This window comes from Bombina bombina, chromosome 1, assembly GCF_027579735.1.
Source record: "Bombina bombina isolate aBomBom1 chromosome 1, aBomBom1.pri, whole genome shotgun sequence".
Lineage (NCBI taxonomy): Eukaryota > Metazoa > Chordata > Amphibia > Anura > Bombinatoridae > Bombina > Bombina bombina.
This window is the reverse complement of record NC_069499.1, coordinates 1,012,565,424-1,012,592,341: the sequence shown is the minus strand read 5'-3', so window position 1 is coordinate 1,012,592,341 and position 26,918 is coordinate 1,012,565,424. Positions and strand designations below refer to the sequence as shown.

The 26,918-nt window shown below is 39.5% G+C and overlaps 1 long non-coding RNA gene across 1 annotated transcript; it reads left to right on the top strand.

The window, feature by feature from the left end:
- The first annotated feature begins 452 nt into the window (after positions 1 to 452).
- Positions 453 to 25,713, top strand: LOC128640765 (uncharacterized). Its single transcript, XR_008399390.1, has 4 exons — positions 453 to 494; positions 18,588 to 18,662; positions 20,370 to 20,495; positions 25,448 to 25,713. It is a non-coding gene; the product is annotated as an uncharacterized LOC128640765 (long non-coding RNA).
- Positions 25,714 to 26,918: the final 1,205 nt, after the last annotated feature.

The window sequence follows — 26,918 nt, the reverse complement described above, 5'->3', positions numbered from 1 at the left end:
TGGAAACGAACATTTTAGTACCTGTATCGCCCACCCCTACTGGGAGTGTGGTTTCCTCTGCTGGCTCTTGCTGGCTGTACTGCAGTACTGAAATTTGCTAAATAGGTGGTAGTTTCAAAAGTCTATTCCAAATGACAAAAATAAAGGTAAATTAGCTATATGTAAGTAATTTAACAGGATTTAAAACAGTCTGTTTCATTGTTGTAATAAAAAAGCACTAAGCAGTAGCTTATACTTCATAGAAATCATTGCAATATGTATTAGTCTTCTATTTAAATTGATTTTACATTTTATTTTATTTTTTTACACTACATCTGTGCTTCCTGTCACAGCCCTTGTAGGCTAGTGAATAGACTGGATAACAGGGAGTCAGATTTGCTCGTGCCCAGAACTGACAGCATAAAAACGCAGGTTTTGTAAAATCCTTTGCTCTTATCACACTGGGGGCAGAGGCTACACTGAGAATTTCTAAGTGCTAATTTGCAAGAAAACAAGTAAGTTATTTGCTGATTTTTACACAATTCTTTTCTTTTTCTTTTCACCTTAATTTAGCATATTTGTTTTTTTTTTCTATCAAAGGCGCACTGTTTAATATACCTTTAATACACTCCAGCTGGTAAAATGGATTAATGTGAACACATTAAGTAAAAGGGGAACACATTTTTGAGTGCACTGTCCCTTTAATGATAAAAAAATAATAATTTTAGATTCTCTTAAAAACCTCAGGTAGATTAACACTCATTATTCTACACAGCTATTAAGTCTTTGTTTGTTTTTTTATTTGCAGCTATGAAACATTTGATTTGTGTTTTTGTTTTTAATTTTCTTTTTTAGGTATAATTTATTTCTAAATTATGGCCTATTGATTATATTTAAAGGGATAGGAAAGTCAAAATTAAATTTGCATGATTCTGATAGAGCATGTAATTGTAAGACACTTTTAAATTCACTTCTATTTTCAAATGTGCTTTGTTCTCTCGGTATCCCTTGTTGAAAAAGAATATGCACATATCCTACACTAGTGGGGAGCTAGCTTCTAATTGGTGCCGGCACACATTTGTCTCTTGTGATTGGCTAGCTAGATGTTTTCATCTACCTCCCAGTAGTGTAATTTTGTTCCTTATCTGGATGATTGATAGCTAGATAGATAGATAGATAGATAGACAGACAGACAGACAGACAGACAGACAGACAGACAGACAGACAGACAGGCAGACAGGCAGACAGACAGATAGATAGATAGATAGATCAGGGCTAGACTGGGAAATCAGACTGGCCCTGGAAAAGTTGGAAGAATGACCCTGCATTCACCCCCTCTACATTGCCTAGGACCCATTTTTTGCTGCCACAGGCCCCACACCCTCGTCAGGAGCAGAGCAGCCTTGAAGAAATGTGCAACGCATGCGCACAAGGTTTGCTCTGTAAACTCCCTGACCAAGATATGGCCCAAACCCCGATAGGAAAAGTTTTGGTATCCTGGTGGGCTAATCCGGCACTGAGATAGATAGATAGATAGATAGATAGATAGATAGATAGATAGATAGATAGACAGACCTGCAACCTGAACTAATAAAAGGAGCACTTTCTTACACAACACCTGTGAGGATCATTATGGGAGGCCTATCAAAGAGGGCTTTGTAACCCTCTGGAATGATTTAGCTTCAGCTAGCACTCAGCAGTTTGTACATATACCTCAGATGCAACAGGAGTTCTTGCATGTAGGAAGGGAACTATAATATTAAAGGGCCATAATACCCAAATGTTGAAGCACTTGAAAGTGATGCAGCATAGCTGTAAAAAGCTGACTAGAAAATATCACCTGAACATCTCTATGTAAAAAAGAAAGATATTTTACCTCAAAAGTTTCTCAGTAGCCACATCCCATTGTAAAGGACTTCTAAGCAGCAAATTAGTATGTCTGTCCCAGGACAGCGGAAGGAGCGAGCTTACGGGCACTCTCATCTTATTTCCCTATTCAGCTTCAAGAAGTTTACAATGAAATCTCATGAGAGTTAAGTGAAATCTCATGAGATCACAGTAAAAGAGTTCATGACCTCAGCACTGTTGATGCTGATTGACTGCTGTTCATTTCTTCATTTTTTATTTTTTATTTTTTTTACCTGCAGCTAAACAGCAGGTGAGTATAACTTTTTACACAGAACTTACTCTGCTGAGCTGAGGAGATTGTGAGGTAAAATATCTTCATTTTTTATATAGAGATGCTCAGGTGATATTTTCCTGTCAGTTTTTTACAGTTATACTGCATCAGTTTCAAGTGATTTAGAATATGAGTATTATGTCCCTTTAAGTTCACTTAATTACCACAAATATAAAGATCTACAGGGGTCTAAATTATAAACAGGTATGTGATCTGGAATCATTTGAGAGTGAGTTAAACCACTTTTACACATTCATTGTTACAGATCCACCCTTAAAGGGACAGTCAAGTCCAAATAAACTTTCATGATTCAAATAGGGCATATAATTTTAAACAATTTTCCAATTTTCTTTTATCACCAATTTTGCTTTGTTCTCTTGGTATTCTTAGTTGAAAGCTAAACCTAAGAGGTTCATATGCTAACTTTTTAGACCTTGAAGGCCGCCTCTGCATTTGACAGTTTTTCACCACTAGAGGGCGTTAGTTCATGTGTTTCATATAGATAACATTGAGCTCATGCATGTGAATTTACCAAGGAGTGAGCACTGATTGGCTAAAATGCAAGTCTGTCAAAAGAACTGAAATAAGGGGGCAGTCTGCAGAGACTTAGATACAAGGTAATTACAGAGGGAAAACATGTATTATTATAACTGTGTTGGTTATGCAAAACTGGGGAATGTTTAATTAAAGGGACAGTCAACACCAGAATTTTTGTTGTTTAAAAAGAAAATCACTTTATTACCCATTCCCCAGTTTGCATAACCAACACAGTTATAATAATACACATTTTACCTCTGCAATTAGCTTGTATCTAAGATTCTGCTGACTGCTCCCTTATTTCAGTTCTTTTGACAGACTTGCATTTTAGCCAATCAGTGCTCACTCCTAACTCACTTCACGTGCATGAGCTCAATGTTATCTATATGAAACACCGAAACACATGAACTAATGCCCTTTAGTGGTGAAAATGCATTCAGATTAGACACAGTCTTCAAGGTCTAAGAAATTAGCGTATGAACCTCCTCGCTTTAGCTTTCAACTAAGAATACCAAGAGAACAAAGCAAAATTAGTGATAAAAGTAAATTGAGAAGTTGATTAAAATGACATGCCCTTTTTAAATCATGAAAGTTTTTTTTGGCTTGACTTTCCCTTTAAGGGATTATCTATCTTTTAAAACAACAAAAATTCTGGTGTTGACTGTCCCTTTAACATTAGTGAAGCCCAGGGCAAGACAAATTTGTGAGACACATCAACACAACACCCTTGTTCCCCTTCCCCTGTATGCCCAGCACATTGTACTATCATTCAGTGTATCCTATACAAAGAATAACACTATAGATCATATCTCCTGATACCACTATTCTTCATAAACTAAATAGAGGATGTACATTGTACCTTCTCATAACCTCACCCCTGACATTGCAGGGCCCTGGGTGTCTGCCCCTCTCACCCTGCCCAAAGGGCAGGCCTGCGCTGTAATAAAGCACCATCATCTTGCACAGTACCGTACAGGGGTACAGTACAAGTATACATATGTAAATATACTAGTAGAGAGGAGTAGTCTGCACTACATAGTGAAGGGATATTTATCCCCAATTGTCCTCAGCAGGAAAAATAGATGAGGGGAAATTTAAGTTAAAACATGCCTATTATTTAATAGAAGCTCAGTGGAATTTAGAAGATTGGAGATAAATTAGAGGAAAAGGGGACCAAATAAATAGTGAAAGTATATTGCAAATATTTTAACTGCACATAATTAAGCATTCATATTACAATCTCATACTGTTTAATATCCCTTTAAACAAAGGGACCACAATAAAGGACACTTTTCAATGTGTGCACCTGGACTGCAAAACATGCAAATGTTGCTAACAAAAGTACAGTAATTAATTGTTGATGCAAACATAAAAATGAATTATTTGTAACTTTAAGGTCTACAGATTCTTAGGTGCAAAGCAAAATATAACATTTCTCACAGTCTGTTTAACCCAGAACATTTCTAAATGTGTTTTGTATTTCAAATGAGAACCAGTTCATTTTATAAAACTATCCAGCTAATTTAAATACAAATAAAAAAATGCTTTAAAGGAACAATATTATTATAGACTCAGTAAGATGGGAATTAGAAAACACAATTTTTTCCCAAGAAAATGAATGTTGATTTATTGCTAACTGCTACAGACAGTACCATGTTATCAGACCTCATTCAGGTAAGTAAGGACTTGTCTGAGAAGGAGGGGTGTGAGAGGGTGTTTAACATATGAGAATACTGCTTTTGTCTCAAGTTAGATCTTGTAACCTCAGGCAAGTTTTATTTTCACCAGGTCCTTCAGGCTTCAAAATATTATTGCGGACTTATCAGTGCTTGGTCTCACATGCTATGTGTGAAAACATTAGCATTATTTTATACAGAATCAGAACTTGTGATCTGAATTATACTATTTGTATATGTATTATCTATATAACATAAATAATATGGACTTTGCTTGATAAGTCTTGAAAGTTTTTTTATAGTGAAGAGTTCACATAGTAAATTGCTGTTTTGAATAGCATTTATGTAATATACAGTTTACATGCTTTCATATATATTGATAAAACAAATACTGTGAATCTATAGTTGTGGATGCATAAAAAGTAAATTGAGTTTCTCTATATAAAAAATAAAATAAAAGAAAAAATGCAGTGAGTACAGCAATGCCCTTAGGTACAAGTGGCTGCCATACCTATGCATAAGAGCCAGTGAAAATATTCTGAGACTGGAAATGACAGACTTGAGTCTGGCCCTTTGACATTCACCCTGGGCATGTTCAGAGTCTGTAAAAACAAAAGCTTATGGTGTCCCGCCTTTACCTAACAGTATTCTTCTATTAGCTGCATTGATTTTTTTATGTAGAATTTTAATTATGATTATAATTTTTGGTTTAATGCTATGAGGCATATTTATCAAAGCGTCAATCTCAGTGCATTTTCTGGCGTCAATACGCTTGCCAGACATCGCTGATGCGGATTCACATACGATGCCCTTATTTATAAAAAAAAATGTCAAAAACACGCTCGTCAAGTACGGTGGGATAAGCATCGGACTGTTGTTAACTAACAGTCATCGATGTTGTGGTTATTTGGGTTTTTCCTAACTTTATAGCATTTCATTACTGTCCATGAACAAGCACATTTCTCTAAAGCAATTTTTTTTATTTTTCATCCGTTAATGTCCAAGAAATAGTTACAGTTATACCTCAACAAACAATATCTCATAGAAAGTTATTGTTATATTTATTTGTTATATGATACTTTCACATAAATTAATGTGTATTTGTATTTCTAGAAGTCATGATATTATTATTATCATTATTATTATTATCAGTTATTTGTAGAGCGCCAACAGGTTCTGCAGCGATATGAACATAGGTGGTATATAAAAACGATAAGCAGTAAAAAGAACAAAGCTATCGCTTAGCATACCTGTAGCATATGAGACAAAGAGCGGTGTGTGTCGTTGTGGTATACCATAGCCATGTATATTTGAAATTCCAAATGGGTACAGTACTTTCAAACAGTCCCTTGTATAAACAACATTGGCAATCGCAGTTTCTGCAGTATTGTAAACAAACGATCACAAGAAAATCTTAGTATATCTAATTTATAAACCGCTCCCCACTGAGCCGTCACTCAACGTCTCACCTGACCGGTTCACAGATTGCTGCTCCTCCAAACAGTCTCACTGTGGATCCTTTGCCGACTCTTAATCCACTCTGCTTTGTATGTCATATGGGTATCCTTGCTGAACGGGGTTATGAAAAAACAAAATTCACCCAGACCGGCTCCAATGTAGGTAGATAAAACCGAAACTTTATTTCAAAAATCCATAAAACAACACACAGACCACTGGCAAGGAAAACCCGCCATATTAAAATTCAAAAGTGCTACAACCTCGGCCCTGTGACGTCAGCAGGGCCGAGGTTGTAGCACTTTTGAATTTTAATATGGCGGGTTTTCCTTGCCAGTGGTCTGTGTGTTGTTTTATGGATTTTTTAAATAAAGTTTCGCTTTCATCTACCTACATTGGAGCCGGTCTGGGTGAATTTTGTTTTTTCATATAAAAACGATTACAGGGATCAAATGGGGAGAGAGGGTCCTGCTGAGAGTTGCAATGTTGTATTCGGCTCTTATGAAGGTGAACTACAAACAGCTGGGCTCATAGGCTTACATGCTATGGGGTTTAAGGGGATAGCAGTGGAGATAGGAAGGTTAGTGTAGGTTGTAAGCATCCCTGAATAGTAGAGTCTTCAGGGAGCACTTGAAGCTTTTAAAACTAGGGGAGATTCTTGTGGAGCGAGGCAGAGAGTTCCATAAGATGGGAGCCAATCTGGAGAAATCTTGAAGACGGGAATGTGAGGAGGTAACAAGAGAGGAGGAGAGTAGGAGATCATGAGCGGAGCGAAGGGGACGGGAGGGAGAGTATCTGGAAACAAGGTCTGAGATGTAGGGGGGAGCAGTGCAATGAGGGCTTTGTGTGTCAGAGTGAGAATTTTATGTTTAATCCTGGAGGCAAGAGGAAGTAAGTGAAGAGATAGGCAGAGAGGTGCGCCAGATGAAGAGCGACGTGCAAGGAAGATGAGCCTGGCAGAGGCGTTGATTATGAATTGTAAAGGAGCTTGGCAGCAGCTAGGGAGACTAGAGAGGATAGAGTTGCAGTAGTCGAGGCGGGAAAGGATTAAACAGTGGATTAAAATCTTTGTTGTGTCTTGTGAAAGAAAATGTCAAATTTTAGCGATGTTTTTAAGGAGGAAGCTCTTAGTCATGTACATGACTAAGAGCCACATTGGCTTGAAACGTTGTATGTTTGGACCCAGGACAAGAAAATAAAGGTCTTTTAAATTGAGATGGTGGCTGGAGTTTTTTGAAGTTTGTGATTGTGCTGTGGACCTGGCAAGTCTGCTGCTCCGTGCCCCATAAGAGAAAGATTCAGGTGTGCTGTTTTCCACTTATTGGTTTTTGCTTTAAGGAGGAAGCGGCAGGCTTTAGCCAAGGACTGAATGTGAGGAGTGAAAGAAAGATCTGAGTCCAGTGTGACCCCGAGACATTGGGCATGTGAGGTTGGGCGTTGGGGTAATGATGGTATGCTTTTATCTCATGGTTTTTTTTTATAAATTATTATTAATGCTAGAATTTGTACATATATCTTTGCACATACTTGTGTGTATATATATTTTTTTATATATATATATATATATATATATATATATATATATATATATGTATGTGTGTGTGTTATGTCAGAAATCTTTTGCAAACATATTTACATGTCCCTAAGTTCCCTTTTTTTTCTAAGCAATGTTGTCTGTCATATATCTGTGTTTATTTATACCACTATATGTACTGTATATAGTGTAAATGTATTATTATTCTGAGCATGAATAATTGTGAATATAGCATGTAATCAGGGTATCATATGTATTTATTTGCAATCAATGGATATTTTAAGAGCTGGGCCAGTTTTCTCTCTGTACCTGTGTAACCCATCCTGATTGCAATCTAGTTTTAAAAACCACCACTACACAGGTGTTATAAAATGGGCTGGCATATAAAATGACATTTCTTATTGAAAAAGATATTTAAAAGGAGGAAATACACTGAAAATAGCATTAAACAGTAAAGAGGTTATTTTAATTTCTGCTGTATCTTAGTCGTGACAGTTTAATGTTAGGTGAGTTATCCCTTTGAGCTATTAGCTTAAAGGGACACTGAACCCAATTTCTTTCTTTTGTAATTCAGAAAGAGCATGCAATTTAAGCAACTTTCTAATTTACTCCTATTATCAATTTTTCTTTGTTCTCTTGCTATCATTATTTGAAAAAGAAGGCATCTAAGCTTTTTTTGGTTTCAGTACTCTGGACAGCACTTTTTTATTGGTGGATGAATTTATCCACCAATCAGCAAGGACAACCCAGGTTGTTCACCAAAAATGGGCCGGCATCTAAACTTACATTCTTGCATTTCAAATAAAGATACCAAGAGAATGAAGAAAATTTGAAAATAGGAGTAAATTAGAAAGTTGCTTAAAATTTCATGCTCAATCTGAATCACGAAAGAACATTTTTGGGTACAGTGTCCCTTTAAGATTATATTGAATCAAACATTAATTTGAATTTTAAAATCATTGTCTAAAATATTACACTGTGTGTCCTAATATCAGTATCAATGTTTATCTTTAATACAAATTTCACATATACATACTTTCAAAGTATAATACACAAGATGCTTTGTTAACTATGGTGGATCAATCTCAAGACAAATACGACGCAGGATTCAAGCGCATTTTCAGTTGATGCTTTGATAAATATCCCCCTATAGATTTATACATTTCATACTTATTACATGAACATTTTAAGAAGAGTGGACTGTGTTCTAACCATAAACACATATGCAGGGAAGATCATTTGCATGTAGAGAATGCTTGTAAACATATTCCACCTGATTTTTTGGTAGAGCAAATATGTAATGTCTGAATAAACAAAAAATAGACTTAAATTTGAGAAACTTGAAGGTTGCCTTTGGCTTATTGGCTCTCATGTCTGATTTCCATTGTCAGCACCATGGCTTAAAATACAGTTAAAACCCTTTTAACTGGTCAAACTACAAAAAACAAATATAACACTTCAAAATAATGACCAATTCAGGTAGCATTACACATGACTTCTGATGTTAAGGTTCTTGGTTCAACCCCAGGTTGTAACCTTTTTCCAAACAATCATATTAGAATAAGCAGTCAGTTCTAACATTCAGTTTGCCCTTATCCCTCAGTGATGTTTTCAAAATCAATACATTTAAATTATTTTTTTTATTGAAAAGAATGAAGAAACATTTAAATAAAGTTGGAATCAGGATTGAAGTACGATTAAGGTAGATTTTCCTTTGAGTAAGGGGTCACAATAAGAGAAGGTGTCCCTTATAGACGAGGGTTCCCTCGGAAGCTGTGGTTTAGTGGCGACCATTTTGGAGTTGAATAGCTTTGTGGGTCAGCACCCAAGTGAGCCACATCTGTGATGTTGAGTACAAGAGTGGGGTTTGGACGATAATTTGTGGAAGTAGTATTTATAAATGAAACACAAGGAAAGAGGCGCCGTATGTGTGAATCTGTAACACCCAGTAACAAAGATAGAGCAAGTGCAGGGTACTCACAATATAGAAAGGCACTCAGATGTGCCTGTAGGTGCAGGCTGTTTTTTTCAGCAGACCAGCTAGCTGTGCAAGGCACTCCAGGGTCCAGAAGTAAGAATCTGTATGTCTTGACAAGCAGTAGATGGTCAATCCAGAAAAATAAGACCCAGGAGCTAGGTGCAAACAAACACACACACGACTGTGTGAATCTGTAAGGTAACAATGGTTAATTTACAACCTGTGCAGGGTACTCACATATTGGAGAGGCACTCAAACTCCATACATTACTTGCCTTATTTGGAGGAGCTAATCAGGAATTATTACTGGAATCGGCAAAGCAAGCCATAATTATTATGTTAACAAAATAGCCATTGTTTTACTGTTCCTTATCTGCTAATCTACAATAGAGCCAATAAGGGACATACGTATATTAATATATATATATATATATATATATATATATATATATATATATATATATATATATATATATATATATATAAGTTAAAGAAGTTAGAAGATAGTGATAATTGTGTTTTTTATTCCTAAATGGTTTTTAATTTTCACCTCTGTACTGTGAATGTTTACAGTAGAAATGATTTAGTTTAATCTGGTTAGCAGATGTCATGTGAAAGCCAGTCATTAGAAATATTCTTTGCTGAGTGAAAAAGTAAAATATGTGACTAAATGTTACTGAACCATTCCAATGTGATGTAGTTTCTGTATCAAAATCAATAAAGTGACTGCACCTGAAAATAAAATAATTTGAAATAGGATGCATTACATTTGTCAGTGTTGTTATTTGTCAGTATCTACAGAAAAGAAATATCAGAAACAGTGACGTGGAATGTAAAATTAGTCCGGAGTCCCGTAGAATATAAAATATCATCTAATCAATGAGTAACAGAAGATTTATACCTTTTTTATACACTATTATTCTATACATTCGACTTTTATACTAACCTGCAGGAGTTCATAAAACTGTTTATCATAAATTGTATTATTCGTAATAAAATGTTTTTTGTTTTCAAAGTCAAAAGTTTATACAAGAAAAACAACTGGGCCAGAAAACAACTGACAATTAAATCTTTTTGAATGTTATTGATATGAAATGTTTGAAGAAGAAAAAGATTTGACTCATCATCTATAATCACTGAGCAAATATCTCCATACCCATCCTTCATCACAGCTTCCTCTGCATTTGGATGTGACAGATTCTGAGGAAGTGTGAGGAAACACTAATATGTGAATAGTTTCTAGAATGATTGTTACCTTTGGTACAGATGGTAAGGGAGCAGTTATATAATACAATGTAGTGTGGAGAGAGAGAGAGAGAGAGAGAGAGAGAGAGAGAGAGAGAGAGAGAGAGAAAGGGGACAGAGGGAAAAAGGACAAAGAGGAGACAGAGGGAGAGAGAGGAGAAAGAGAGAAAGAGCAGAGAGAGAGAGAGAGAGAGAGAGAGAGAGAGAGAGAGAGAGAAAGAGAGAGAGAGAAAGGTAGAGAGGAGAAAGATGGATAGAGGAGAAAGAGGGTGAGATGAGACAGAGGGGGGGAAGAGAGAGTGAGAGAGAGAAAGAGGAGAAAGAGGGAGAGAGAAGAGAGAGAGGGAGAAAGGAGACAGAGGGAGAGAAGAGGGAGAGAGGAGAAAGAGGGAGAGACGAGACAGAGGGAAAGATGAGACAAAGGGAGGGGGAGAGAGAGAGAAAGAGGAGAAAGAGGGAGAGAGGAGAAAAAAAGAGAGAGGAGACACAGAGAAAGAGAGAGAAAGAGAGAGAGAAAAAGAGAGGAGAAAGAGGGAGAGAGGAGACAGAGAGAGAGAAGATAAAGAGGAAGAGAGGAGAAAGAGGGAAAGAGGAGAAAGAGAGAGGAGAGACACAGAGAGAGAGGAGACAGTGAGAGAGAGAGAGAGAGAGAGAGAGAGGTAGAGAGGAGATAGAGGGAGAGGGGAGAAAGAGGGAGAGAGGGAGAAAGGAGGGAGAGAGGAGAGAGAGGGAGAAAGGAGAAAGAGGGGGAGAGGAGAAAGAGGGAGAGAGGAGACAGAGGAGACATAGGGAGAGAGGAGAGAGAGAGGAGACAGAGGGAGACAGGAGAAAGAGAGAGAGAGGAGAGACAGAGTTAGAGAGGAGAAAGAGGAGACAGAGGGAGAGAGGATAAAGAGGGAGAGTAGAAAGAGAGAGAGAGAGAGAGAGAGAGAGAGAGGAGACAGAGAGAGAGAAAGCAAGAGAGAGGTAGAGAGGAGAAAGAGGGAGAGAGGAGTAAGAGGAGGAGAGGAGGGAGAGAGAGAGGGAAAGAGGGAGAGAGAGAGGGAGAAAGGATACAGAGGGAGAGAGGAGAAAGAGGGAGAGGGGAGAAAGAGAGAGGGAGAAAGGAGGGAGAGAGAGAGGAGAGAGATGGAGAAAGGAGGAAGAGGGAGAGAGGAGAAAGAGGGAGAGAGGAGACAGAGGAGACAGAGGGAGAGAGGAGAGAGAGGAGACAGAGGGAGAGAGGAGAAAGAGGGAGAGGGGAGAAAGAGGGAGAGAGGGATAAAGGAGGGAGAGAGGTGAGAGAGGGAGAAAGGAGAAAGAGGGAGAGAGGAGAAAGATGGAGAGAGGAGACAGAGGAGACAGAAGGAGAGAGGAGAGAGAGGAGACAGAGGGAGAGAGGAGAAAGAAGGAGAGAGGAGAAAGAGAGAGAGAGGAGAAAGAGAGAGAGAGAGGAGACAGAGTTAGAGAGGAGAAAGAGGAGACAGAGGAGAGAGGATAAAGAGTGAGAGTAGAAAGAGAGAAAGAGAGAGATAGAAAGAAAGAGAGAGAGAGAGAGAGAGAGAGAGAGAGAGAGAGAGGAGACAGAGAGAGAGAAAGCAAGAGAGAGCTAGAGAGGAGAAAGATGGAGAGAGGAGTAAGAGATTGAGATGAGAGAGAGAGAAAGAGGGAGAGAAAGAGGGAGAAAGGATACAGAGGGAGAGAGGAGAAAGAGGGAGAGACAAGACAGAGGGAGAGATGAGAAAAAGGGGGGGAGAGGAGAGAGAGGGAGATATAAGACAGAGGGAGAGATTAAACAGAGGGAGAGATGAGACAGAGATAGAGAGGAGAAAGAGGGAGAGATGAGAAAGAGATAGAGTAGACAGAGAGAGGAGAGAGTGAAAGGTAGAGAGGAGAAAGAGGGAGAGAGGAGAAAGAGTGAGATGAGACAGAGGGAGATATAAGACAGAGGCAGAGAGAAGAAAGAGGGAGAGAGGAGAAAGAGAGAGACTAGACAGAGAGAGGAGAGAGAGAGAGAGAGATAGGAGAAAGAGGGATAAATTATACAGAGGTAGAGAGGAGAAAGAGGCGAGACAAGACAGAGGGAGAGATGAGAGAAAGGGGGGAGAGAGAGGAGACAGAGCTAGAGAGGAGAGAGAGAGAGAGGAGACAGAGAGAGTGTGTGAGAGAGAGAGAGAGGAGAGACAGAGAGGAGACAGAGAGAGAGTTTCTAGAATGATTGTTACCTTTGGTACAGATGGTAAGGGAGCAGTTATATAATAAAATGTAGTGTGGAGAGAGAGAGAGATAGAGAGAGAGAGAAAGAGGAGAAAGAGAGAGAGATAGAGCGAGCGAGAGAAAGGGGACAGAGGGAAAAAGGACGAAGAGTAGACAGAGGGAGAGAGAGGAGAAAGAGGAGACAGAGAGAGAGAGGAGAGAGAGAGAGAGAGAGAGAGAGAGAGAGAGAGAGAGAGAGAGAGAGAGAGAGAGAGAAAGGTAGAGAGGAGAAAGATGGATAGAGGAGAAAGAGGGAGAGACGAGACAGAGGGAAAGATAAGACAAAGGGAAGGGGAGAGAGAGAGAAATAGGAGAAAGAGGGAGAGAGGAGAAAGAAAGAGAGACGAGACACAGAGAAAGAGAGAGAGAGAGAGAGAGAGAGAGAGAGAGAGAGAGAGAGAGAGGAGAAAGAGGTAGAGAGGAGAAAGAGGGAGAGAGGAGACAGAGAGAGAGAAGATAAAGAGGGAGAGAGGAGAAAGAGGGAGAGAGGAGAAAGAGAGAGGAGAGACACAGAGAGAGAGGAGACAGTGAGAGAGAGAGAGAGAGAGAGAGAGAGAGGGAGGTAGAGAGAGAAAGAGAGAGAGAGGAGAAAGAGAGAGAGATAGAGAGAGCGAGAGAAAGGGTACAGAGGGAAAAAGGACAAAGAGGAGACAGAGGGAGAGAGATGAGAAAGAGAGAAAGAGGAGACAGAGAGAGAGAGAGGAGACAGACAGAGAGAGAGAGGGGAGAGAGACACAGAGAGAGAGGAGACAGTGAGAGAGAAAGAGAGAGAGAGAGGTAGAGAGGAGATAGAGGGAGAGGGGAGAAAGAAGGAGAGAGGGAGAAAGGAGGGAGAGAGGAGAGAGAGGGAGAAAGGAGAAAGAGGGAGAGAGGAGAAAGAGGGAGAGAGGAGAAAGAGGGAGAGAGGAGACAGAGGAGACAGAGGGAGAGAGGAGAGAAAGGGGGGAGAGAGAGGAGACAGAGCTAGAGAGGAGAGAGAGAGAGAGGAGACAGAGAGAGTGTGTGAGAGAGAGAGGAGAGACAGAGAGGAGACAGAGAGAGAGTTTCTAGAATGATTGTTACCTTTGGTACAGATGGTAAGGGAGCAGTTATATAATAAAATGTAGTGTGGAGAGAGAGATAGAGAGAGAGAGAAAGAGGAGAAAGAGAGAGAGATAGAGAGAGCGAGAGAAAGGGGACAGAGGGAAAAAGGACGAAGAGGAGACAGAGGGAGAGAGAGGAGAAAGAGGAGACAGAGAGAGAGAGGAGACAGAGAGAGAGAGAGAGAGAGAGAGAAAGGTACAGAGGAGAAAGATGGATAGAGGAGAAAGAGGGAGAGACGAGACAGAGGGAAAGATAAGACAAAGGGAAGGGGAGAGAGAGAGAAATAGGAGAAAGAGGGAGAGAGGAGAAAGAAAGAGAGACGAGACACAGAGAAAGAGAGAGAGAGAGAGAGAGAGAGAGAGAGAGAGAGAGAGAGAGAGAGAGAGAGAGGAGAAAGAGGTAGAGAGGAGAAAGACGGAGAGAGGAGACAGAGAGAGAGATGATAAAGAGGGAGAGAGGAGAAAGAGAGAGGAGAGACACAGAGAGAGAGGAGACAGTGAGAGAGAGAGAGAGAGAGAGAGAGAGGTAGAGAGAGAAAGAGAGAGAGAGGAGAAAGAGAGAGATAGAGAGAGCGAGAGAAAGGGTACAGAGGGAAAAAGGACAAAGAGGAGACAGAGGGAGAGAGATGAGAAAGAGAGAAAGAGGAGACAGAGAGAGAGAGAGGAGACAGACAGAGAGAGAGAGGGGAGAGACACAGAGAGAGAGGAGACAGTGAGAGAGAAAGAGAGAGAGAGAGAGAGGTAGAGAGGAGATAGAGGGAGAGGGGAGAAAGAAGGAGAGAGGGAGAAAGGAGGGAGAGAGGAGAGAGAGGGAGAAAGGAGAAAGAGGGAGAGAGGAGAAAGAGGGAGAGAGGAGACAGTGGAGACAGAGGGAGAGAGGAGAGAGAGGAGACAGAGGGAGAGAGGAGAAAGAGAGAGAGAGGAGAGAGAAGAGAGAGAGGGAGTAAGGAGACAGAGGGAGAGAAGAGAAACAGGGAGAGAGGAGAAAGAGGGAGAGACGAGACAGAGGGAAAGATGAGACAAAGAGAGGGGGAGAGAGAGAGAAAGAGGAGAAAGAGGGAGAGAGGAGAAAGAAAGAGAGAGGAGACACATAGAAAGAGAGAGAGAGAGAGAGAGAGAGAGAGAGAGAGGAGAAAGAGGTAGAGAGGAGAAAGAGGGAGAGAGGAGAAAGAGAGAGGAGAGACACAGAGAGAGAGGAGACAGTGAGAGAGAGAAAGAGAGAGAGAGAGAGAGAGAGAGAGAGAGGTAGAGAGAGAGAGAGAGAGAGAGAGAGAGAGAGAGAGAGGAGAAAGAGGAGAAAGAGAGAGAGATAGAGTGAGCGAGAGAAAGGGTACAGAGGGAAAAAGGACAAAGAGGAGACAGAGGGAGAGAGATTAGAAAGAGGAGACAGAGAGAGAGAGGAGAGAGACAGAGAGAGAGAGAGGAGAGACACAGAGAGAGAGGAGACAGTGAGAGAGAAAGAGAGAGAGAGGTAGAGAGGAGATAGAGGGAGAGGGGAGAAAGAAGGAGAGAGGGAGAAAGGAGGGAGAGAGGAGAGAGAGAGAGAAAGGAGAAAGAGGGAGAGAGGAGAAAGAGGGAGAGAGGAGACAGAGGAGACAGAGGGAGAGAGGAGAGAGAGAGGAGACAGAGGGAGAGAGGAGGAAGAGAGAGAGAAGAGAGAGAGGGAGTAAGGTGACAGAGGGAGAGAAGAGAAACAAGGAGAGAGGAGAAAGAGGGAGAGACGAGACAGAGGGAAAGATGAGACAAAGGGAGGGGGAGAGAGAGAGAAAGAGGAGAAAGAGGGAGAGAGGAGAAAGAAAGAGAGAGGAGACACAGAGAAAGAGAGAGAGAGAGAGAAAGAGAGGAGAAAGAGGTAGAGAGGAGAAAGAGGGAGAGAGGAGACAGAGAGAGGAGAGACACAGAGAGAGAGGGGAGACAGTGAGAGAGAGAAAGAGAGAAAGAGAGAGAGAGAGGTAGAGAGAGAGAGAGAGGAGAAAGAGAAGAAAGAGAGATAGAGAGAGCGAGAGAAAGGGTACAGATTGAAAAAGGACAGAGGGAGAGAGAGGAGAAAGAGAGAAAGATTAGACAGAGAGAGAGGAGACAGACAGATAGAGAGAGAGGAGAGACACAGAGAGAGAGGAGACAGTGAGAGAGAAAGAGAGAGAGAGAGAGAGAGAGAGAGAGAGAAAGAGAGAGAGGAGACAGAGGAGACAGAGAGCGAGAAAGCAAGAGAGAGGTAGAGAGGAGAAAGAGGGAGAGAGAAGTAAGAGGAGGAGAGGGAGGAGAGAGAGAGGGATAGAGGGAGAGAGAGAGGGAGAAAGCATACAGAGGTAGAGAGGAGAAAGAGGGAGAGGGGAGAAAGAGAGAGAGAGGGAGAAAGGAGGGAGAGAGAGAGGAGAGAGATGGAGAAAGGAGAAAGAGGGAAAGAGGAGACAGAGGAGACAGAGGGAGAGAGGAGAGAGAGGAGACAGAGGGAGAGAGGAGAAAGAGGGAGAGGGGAGAAAGAGGGAGAGAGGGAGAAAGGAGGGAGAGAGGTGAGAGAGGGAGAAAGGAGAAAGAGGGAGAGAGGAGAAAGAGGGAGAGAGAAGACAGAGGAGACAGAAGGAGAGAGGAGAGAGAGGAGACAGAGGGAGAGAGGAGCATGAAGGAGAGAGGAGAAAGAGAGAGAGAGGAGAAAGAGAGAGAGAGAGGAGACAGAGTTAGAGAGTAGAAAGAGAGAGAGAGAGAGAGAGAGAGAGAGAGAGAGAGAGAGAGAGAGAGAGAGAGAGAGAGAGAAAGAGAGAGGAGACAGAGGAGACAGAGAGAGAGAAAGCAAGAGAGAGGTAGAGAGGAGAAAGAGGGAGAGAGGAGTAAGAGGAGGAGAGGGGGGAGAGAGGGAAAGAGGGAGAGAGAGAGGGAGAAAGGATACAGAGGGAGAGAGGAGAAAGAGGGAGAGGGGAGAAAGAGAGAGAGAGGGAGAAAGGAGGGAGAGAGAGAGGAGAGAGATGGAGAAAGGAAAAAGATGGAAAGAGGAGACAGAGGGAGAGGGGAGAAAGAGGGAGAGAGGGAGAAAGGAGGGAGAGAGGGAGAAAGGAGGGAGAGAGGGAGAAAGGAGGGAGAGAGGGAGAAAGGAGAAAGAGGGAGAGAGGAGAAAGAGGGAGAGAGGAGACAGAGGAGACAGAAGGAGAGAGGAGAGAGAGGAGAGAGAGGAGACAGAGGGAGAGAGGAGAATGAAGGAGAGAGGGGAAAGAGAGAGAGAGGAGAAAGAGAGAGAGAGAGGAGAAAGAGTTAGAGAGGAGAAAGAGGAGACAGAGGGAGAGAGGATAAAGAGGGAGAGTAGAAAGAGAGAAAGAGAGAGAGAGAGAGAGAGAGAGAGAGAAAGAATGAGAGAGAGAGAGAGAGAGAGAGAGAGAGAGAGAGAGAGAGAGAGAGAGAGAGAGAGGAGACAGAGAGAGAGAAAGCAAGAGAGAGGTAGAGAGGAGAAAGAAGGTGAGAGGAGTAAGAGATTGAGATGAGAGGGGGGAGAGAGAGAGAGAAAGAGGGAGAGAAAGAGGGAGAAAGGATACAGAGGGAGAGAGGAGAAAGAGGGAGAGACAGGACAGAGGGAGAGATGAGAAAAAGGGGGGGGGAGAGGAGATAGAAGTAGAGAGGAGAAAGAGAGAGAGAGGAGACATGGAGAGTGTGTGAGAGAGAGGAGACAGAGGTAGAGAGGAGAAAGAGGGGGAGAGGAGAGAGAGGGAGATATGAGACAGAGGGAGAGATGAGACAGAGGGAGAGATGAGACAGAGAGAGAGTGAAAGGTAGAGAGGAGAAAGAGGGAGAGAGGAGAAAGAGTGAGATGAGACAGAGGGAGATATAAGACAGAGGCAGAGAGAAGAAAGAGGGAGAGAGGAGAAAGAGAGAGACTAGACAGAGAGAGGAGACAGAGAGAGAGAGAGAGAGAGAGAGAGAGAGAGAGAGAGAGAGGAGAAAGAGGGATAAATGATACAGAGGTAGAGAGGAGAAAGAGGCGAGACAAGACAGAGGGAGAGATGAGAGAAAGGGGGGAGAGAGAGGAGACAGAGCTAGAGAGGGGAAAGAGAGAGAGAGAGAGAGGAGACAGAGAGAGTGTGTGTGAGAGAGAGAGGAGAGACAGAGAGGAGACAGAGAGAGAGAAAGCGAGAGAGAAGTAGAGAGGAGAAAGAGGGAGAGAGGAGAAAGAGATTGAGACGAGAGGGGGGGGGGGGAGAGAGAGAGAGAGAGAGAGAGGGGGGGGGGGAGAAAGAGGGAGAGAGAGAGGGAGAAAGGATACAGAGGAAGAGAGGAGAAGGAGGGAAAGACGAGACAGATGGAGAGATGAGACAGGGGGAGAGAGAGGAGACAGAGGTAGAGAGGAGAAAGAGAGAGAGAGAGGAGACATGGAGAGTGTGTGTGAGAGAGAGAGGAGGCAGAGAGAGAGAATAGAAAGAGGGGGAGAGAAGACAGAGGGAGAGATAAGACAGAGGGATAGATGAGACAGAGGGAGAGAGGAGAAAGAGGGAGAGCGGAGAGGAATCATGCACAATATTTGGTGACTGTTTAGAGCATTATATTGCAATGTTCTTATTTACATCTAGAACCTACAAACATTAGCTGGATACAATAGGATCAGCAAAAATTCCTAGAAGTAACATTTTCATATTTATTTTGAAGCCCTTTGAATTACTTTTTTTTCAATCTCTTTATTTGTGTTTGTCTTTTCCATCTATCAGATGTCACACTAGGAGGATGAGAGTGACCAGGGATAAGTGGAAACAGCTGAAGGAAGTCAGAAAGACAATTTATAGGTAATTTGTGAGCATACATGAAAATAGAAAAGAACACCAACAACAGGTATTCACCAGCATGCAGAGCAATATGATTTCAAGCAAGTTTTATCTCAAAATAAAATCTTCAGGATAATGTTTTAAGCTCTACTGTATAACTTGACTTCATTGAATCAAGAATCCGTATACCGAAGGAGAAAACACATCCAGTTGTTGAAATATTTCACTGATAATTGAATACATGGTAGTAAGAAAACATATACAGTCAAAATATACATCTGTCATCCTGATGGTTTAGAAGGAATGTGAAGGTATCAGAGGGCTGATAAATAGGAATGTGCCATAAATGTTAACTAAAATGCTCACTGCTGAGCAAAGGTCAATTGTCCATATTGTTGAGTTCTATGAAACTGCACACATACAGTACATCAGTAGTTTCATACATATATCCAGTGGTGTATTTATGTGTGTGCTGCCCTAGGCACTGGTAAATCTGCCTCCAAACCTCTCAACAATGTTAGATCATATTTGATGAGGTTTGAACCTTCACTAGACAACCAGGCATAATTGATTTCTAAGAAAATTAATCAATAAAACATTTTGAGCACATAGTAGGGGAAAGCTTCATGCCTTAGTAATCATCCCTCTGCAGCCTAGGCACATGTATAGTTTGCTTAGGCCAGAATACTCTTTTGCCTTTACTTGCCTGACCATCTATTTTATAGTTTGTAAATCTATTTTATAATTTGTAAATCTATTTTATAGTTTGAAATTGGTTCATCCCTCTTTTCTTTTATATTTGACATTGTTTTATTTAGAATGTTTGTCTAATCTATTGCTAAATATTTTTGAGAATATTATCATCCAGAATTATTTTTCATTTGAATATTTATTACTAGTAAATATATGTGCATTTGTGTACTTCGTGGAATAACAATTCTGTAATAAGTCTTACACTTATTACAACCAATATTTGCAAGGTCTCCTTTGCAAGACATGACTAAAGATTATAATAGGTTACTGTGTTTTTGTACTTTGATAAATATCATATGTTTTGCTTTTGTATATAGGAACTAGATACAGTTTATCAAGTTTAGCGTTTGTCAGGTTATTTAACCATTTATAGCTTTGAATGTAAGAGAAGTACATTAGGTGTTAGATAAAATATATGATATATGAAAACATGTTGCAGATTTTGGACCTTTGGGTACTTATGCAGGAAAAGATTTGCACAATTATTTTTTTAATTTCATTTTGTGATTTTTCTGAGCCTTAGGGATAGATTTATCAAGCAGCAGATGCTGCAATCTACCCCCAAATTTTCCAGATCACTGGAAACAATAGTTAAGAAGCAGCGGTCGTAAGACCGCTGACCCTTAACTCATCTGCCACCTCTGAGGTGGCGGACCGAACCATCCCAATCAGATACCATTGAGATGATTGGCACCACCTGCTAGCGGCCGATTGGCCGCGAATGTGCAGGAGCGGCATTGCACAAGCATTTCACTAGAAATGCTTGTGCGATTATAAATGCTGACTGAGCATGCTACAGTGGATCATGTCTGTCCGACGTTTCATAAATCTACCCCATAGTGTAATCTGGAGAACAGACTTCAATACGTGTGTCACAATCAGCTAGATTCATAGATGTTCATAAGCCTGCCAAGGGATCTCATTGTCCAGTCATATTAGACATTTATTGACAGTCTCTTCACCTATCTTTTCCAGCCTATTCCCCGTGGACATTCCTGACACATGATCACAGTGAAGCTAAATGTGAAGTCAGCACTGATGATCCTGATTGGCAGTTGACAGTAAAAAGAGTAGCTGAAGAACAACGGCACACTTACACTGGTGAGCTGAATACATTTTTTCTTTACTTAGAGATACTCATATGATTCTAGTCAGTTTTTTATAGATATGCTGTATCACTTTATTTCAAGTGAATAAGTATATTGGAAATGTGCCTTTAATAAGCAGCAGTCTTAAAGGGACAGTACACCGTAAAATTGTTTTTCAATTAATGTATTTTCAATGACTTGTTATACCAGCTGCAGAGTATAAAATGTTTGAGAGTTTGCATTTTCAGGTTTATTTATGTATATGAATTAGCTGGTTTTGTGCTTTTAAACCACAGCCTATTACAATGGGTTGAGCTTCCAGCTAATATCAGATCTCATTATGGTATCACTTTTATTCACACATTCTTGCTTCCTTATCTTATATCTGTTTGTAAAGCAAACTCAATACTTAGAAAGAACAATGGAAAATTAACATTTTATTACTTAAACTATCCTGCAACCCACTGAGAGTGTAATTTCTTCTGCGGGCTGTGTTTACATAGTCTGTCAATAGCGTATACTCCAGTATCAACATTTTTAGTATAGGTTGTGATACCACAGGCTAAATCAGCTATTTCATATGCTGAAATCGGTGTAAAGGAGCTACTTGTAAACAATTTAATACACTCCAGCAGGTAAAATGGATCACTGGGAACAATTTAAAGGGGAGACATTTTTTGGGTGAACTGTCCCTTTAAGGCCACTGCTGCTTAACCTTTCGTTCACTTCAGATGTGACGATCCCTTCTCTCATTAGATGCTTAAAGGGACACTGAACCCAATTTTTTTTTCTTTTGTGATTCAGACAGAACATGCAATTTTTTTTATATAAATAATTTTTATTGTATTTCAACAGGTTTATACATTTTCATATAGTTTCAAAGAAAGAAGATAGATAAACCACTAAACTTAATCGACAATAAACAATCCATACTTATTTTCCTGTTGAAATATATTTTCCCCTTTCCCCCCCCCCCCTTGTTGTTTCCCCTAAACAACAATACAGCAACCATGAAAAAATGACTTGAAGGAAAAAAAAAAAAGGGGGGAAAGGGGAACCCCCCCCCCTCCACACACCTTGCACAAAAGATGGAGAGAATTCAAATTACATCTTCCTTTACCATATTCCCAAAAGTACCATCTCTGAGTTTTGGAAGGGAAATATTATTTGATCTATTTCTGTCTTTGTAAGTGATTTAATGAGTGGTGCCCATTTTTTTAAAAAAAAGCTTAATGTCAGATTCCTTATCAATATTGGTATCTTGCTGCTCTAAAATACATTGTTTTTTAAGAAAGTTCTTAATTTCTGATATTGTTGGTAAATTTCTTGACTTCCACTTTTTAAAGATTAAGTATCTGACTGCTAAGATAATAGAGATGATTAAATTCTCATTAGACCTATACTCTTTTGGGTTATTTAAGCAGAATATAACCTGGGTTAGAGAGAGATCCAGAGGAGAGATTTTAAGTGATGTCTTTGCCCAGAATTCCATTTTAAACCAACACTGTCTAATCAGTGGACAGTCCCAAATCATATGTTTCAGGTCTGCAGCCATCTTAGAGCATTTAGGACATTTGTCAAAGTTTGAATTCTTAAGCTTGAATGCTTTTTCAGGGGTATAATAATATCTATGTATAAGTTTTAAATGAGCCTCCCTCCAGGTGGCAGAAATTGTAGCCTGAGACACTCTACGAATGGAGTTTTTTATGAATTGACTCTCGATGTAGTCCTGCGCCAAGTCTAGATTCCAGACCTGCGCTAATTTTTCGAGAAGGTGTTTCCCTTTGCCATCTCCCAATAAGTGGTAGCATGGGGTAATAGACATCAGCCCGTTTTTGACCAGTATAAACCAGTCCTCTAAACTGCCTAAGTCCCAACGCCATTTAGTTATTCGCATCAAGTCTGCAATATAATGCCTTACCTGTAGGTATGCGAAGAACTCCTTATTGGAGAGATTAAAATTATTTTTAAGTTCATCAAATGATTTAATGCATTTTCTCTCTTGATCCACAAAGTATATAAGTTTATCCAATCCTAATGTGTGCCAGTTTTTGATCACAGATGAATCTAAGCCTGCCTGAAATTTAGGGTTACCTATTAGAGGTAGATATTGTGATACCTGCCAGTTTATATCTATGAGTTTTCCGATTCTTCTCCAGGCCCTCAAGGGGTTGAGAAACATTTTAAGTGATCTAATATTCGCTGGGTAATCTTTAGGTTCACAGTGTAGCAAGGCTGTTGGTAAGTATGGGTAACATATTTTCTCTTCAAGATTATTATTTAACACATAATCCTTGGAGAAAGTCCAATCAGCTATCATTCGAGCTAGGAAAGCCAAGTTATAGAGCCTTATATCTGGCAGGGCAAAGCCTGCATACATTTTTGAAGATGACAGTTTATTTAGGGAGATCCTGGGTCTAACTTTTTGCCAGATAAATCTTCTGAGCATACTATTTATTAATCGTATATCTTTTTCCAGGAGCACTATTGCTGTATTCTGCAAAACGTATAGCAATTTAGGAAAAAGAACCATTTTGAATAATGCTATCCGTCCAGAGATAGAGAGTGGTAGGCTCTCCCAGTTTCTAAGCTTTTCTCTGAAAGTTGGGATAACTGGTAAGATATTAAGCTTATATAGATCTTTTGGTTCACTTGGGATATTGATACCTAAGTATTTAAATGAGTCTTTAACTAGACGAAAAGGGAGATTACTGGGGGAAGAATTATTTTTCCTAAGCCAAAATAATTCTGACTTGGCAGTGTTTACTTTGTAGCCTGAGAAGGAGCCAAATTGGCCTATGATTTGTAGAAGTTTAGGGAGGTTAACTTTGCTATTTGATAGATATATAAGGATATCGTCTGCATATAAAGCCAGTTTTATTTCATAATCCCCTATTTTGATACCTTCAAGTTGTTGCCTAATCGCAATTGCCAAGGGTTCAATACAGAGGTTGAAGAGGAGAGGGGAGAGGGGGCATCCCTGACGAGTTCCTCTTTCCAGTACAATTTGGGGGGAGAGTAGATTATTTACAATTAGACTCGTATGAGGCTGATTGTATAAATTTTTAATAAAATCAAGAACAGAGCATGCAATTTTAAGCAACTTTCTAATGTACGCCTATTATCATTTTTTCTTCGTTCTCTTGCTATCTTTATTTGAATAAGAAGGCATCTAAGCTTAGGAGCCAGCCAATTTTTGGTTCAGTATCCCTGGACAGCACTTGTTTATTGGTGGGTGAATTTATCCACCAATCAGCAAGAACAACCTAGGTTGTTGACCAAAAATGGGCCGGCATCTAAACTTACATTCTTGCTTTCAAATAAAGATACCAAGAGAATGAAGAAAAATTGATAATAGGAATAAAATTAGAAAGTTGCTTAAAATTGCATGCTCTATCTTAATCATGAAAGAAAACATTTGGGTTCAGTGTCCCTTTAAGCACTTGCCTGTACGATGCTAAATGGAGGAGATAACTGCATTGTAAACACTTGACACAGGTACAGGTTCCCTGTCTTAAACCTTGTATTGCTAGCATTTACTAAATGGAATTTTACTGGTTAAAGGGACAAGATACCCCACAATTTTTTTAAGGATTTTGATAGGATAGATTATACAATTTTAAACAACTTTCCAATTTACTTCTAATTTGCTTTATTCTCATGGTTGAAAGCCAAGGTCAAGAGACATATTATTGCATCCACCAATCAGCATCTTCTGAGTCTACCTAGGTATACTTGTCAACGAAGTATATAAAGATAACAAAACAAATTACATAATTAAAATACATTTAAAAGTTATTTCAAATTGCATGAAAGAACAAAATAAGGTTTCATGTCCCTTTAAAGGGAAAACCGATAATAATGTGTATGATGCACATCATGACATGAAGTATTAGGTTATGTAGGTGTGTGTGTATAGATATATATATATACAGTGAAAATATATGTGTATATATATATATATATATATATATGAGAGAGAGAGAGAGAGAGAGAGAGAGAGAGATACACACATTTTTAGTTTGTTTAACCCTTATACATTCTTTGCCAATTAAATTGTTTCATAATTTCATTGAAAATAATACATATATATTTTTAATCTTAATTTAATATAGGTGAGATTTAGGATGGTTACAAAACAAGAGTGGAAAAGTTATATTAAAGGAAACCAAAAGGTCATTATTAATAAATGTAGCTAGATAAAGCTTTTTTTGTTTTGTTTTGTTTTGTTTCTTTGGTTCATATTATCTTTTTAAATTTCTTCTGTGTCAAAGTTATTGTGTATTCTATGCTAAATTTTTGGGCTATGCTCCAACTGAATAACCCTAAAAAGTATAATTTTAAAGTGTAATAATAATAATAATAATAATAATAATTATCCTAATAATAGAAAAAATCACCAGATTTTTCTAATCATTTAGCAATGGATTCAATTGAAAGATTGTGTGCTCTTTTGAAACTTGTTTAGTTATAGATATAAACATGAAATCAAAAAAGGTATACGAAGATTATATTATATATAAATGAAAGCCAGAGGAAGTTGCAGTTTTTTTTTAAATTCTTTATTTATAATCCAACAGTGCAGCAAATAAACAAAATTAACATTCTACTTTTTCCAGGTCACTATACAGGGAGTCTTGGAAAACATGAAAGATAATGATGACTACAGACACAGTCTTACCCTGTAAAACAGTTAAAAAAAATCAGACACTTTCATATTTGGGTATATAAAGTAGGAGAAAAAAACATTGTTGGAGTGTTTTTAAGTAAAATAAAACACTAAACTACGAAACAAAAAACCACACAACAAAAAAAAAAAAACCCTAACTTGTGTTCTCCTCTCCACCCCCCTCCCCCCCCTGCTACTACCAGGGGCATTGCCCAATCTACGGTCAATATGACAAGAAAGTAGCAGTATACTACATCAGACGGGTCAGCTACTAATATATTTCTCTTTTGATCCAGGTCCCAGGGAATATACCCACAAGAACTAATCTCGCAAAACTTATAGAGGAAAAAAATGGAGAAAATAGTTGCTTTTGTATCGGAGTTGAAAAGGATTTAATGGTTGCAGGCCAATTTTCCAAAAATCGCCCTATTCTTTTCTCCGATGCACGGAGCAAATGAAATGACTCATACACAATTTGAGATTGAATCCCCTTCAAAATGAGGGAAAAGCTTGGTGCACAATTAGTTTTCCAATTCTTTAAAATATAATATCTGACTATCAATTTTACTGTATTTAGTGAGGTTATCCAGGGATTGACCCTAGCTCTAAGTACTAAAAAGATAATCTCCTCTAAGGAGAGGGTAAACACGGTGCGATATGTTTTATTAAACCAAAATAATACTTTTTGCCAAAGCTGTTTGATTATAGGGCACAGCCAGAACATGTGCGCCAAATCAGCGTCTCTATTAGAGCAACCAGGACAAGCAGATGACTTGGAAGGATAGAATTTAGCAACTTTGAGAGGGGATAGATAGAAATCATTGATTAATTTCATATGAGACTCCTTCCAGCTTATGGCAATCTGACAATAAGCTAAACTATGAAAACTTTGTTGAGTTCTAACAATATCTACTGTCGGAATAATGGGGAGCCATAAATTACTCAGTCTATCCAACAATCCAGCACCCTGTTTGGACAACATTATGTCATATATTAAAGAAATTGAAGCTTTGCCCATACTAAATTTATAGATACACATCTTAACATCAGACCACGCAGCACCTAAAACAGCAGACCAATTCTAAGAGTAGATAAAATGCCTTAATTGAAAATATGCGAAAAGATTATTATGAGGAAGATCACAAAGTTGAAAGATCTGCTCAGCGGATAGCATTTGATTATTTCCATCCAACAGTTGTTGAATATTACACAGCCCCTTGACTGCCCATGTCTGAAAAACGTGATAATTTATACCCGGAGTAAACTGAGGATTTCCTATTATGGGTAGATACTGATATTCTGTAACAGAGAACAGAATTTTTGCCAAGCCTGAATAATATTCTTAAACGAAGAAGAGGTTTAACATTAGCTGGTAGATTTTGTGGGGGACAATTTAGAATTGCTTTTAGAGCCCACGGAGCTACTAAAAATTATTCTAGCTGAGAAGTAGAAACTAAATTGGTTTCTACAACCCAGTCAATAGAGATTTTGAGCATAGCAGCAAAATTATAATACCGTAAATTGGGAAGAGCTAGACCTGTGGCAGTATGTTTTTGCATGAGTCGATCCTGGGATAGATGGGCTTTCTTACCACTCTGTATAAAATAAGAAAACCAAGAAGAAAGTTTAGTTAAGTCTTTCTTCAAGATAAAAAGAGGAAGATTTTGAAGAGGGTACAGTATACAAGGATAAATAATAGTTTTAATCAAATTAACCTTGGCCGTAAAAGAGAGCAGAAAAGAAGACCATACTTTCAGATCTTCTTGG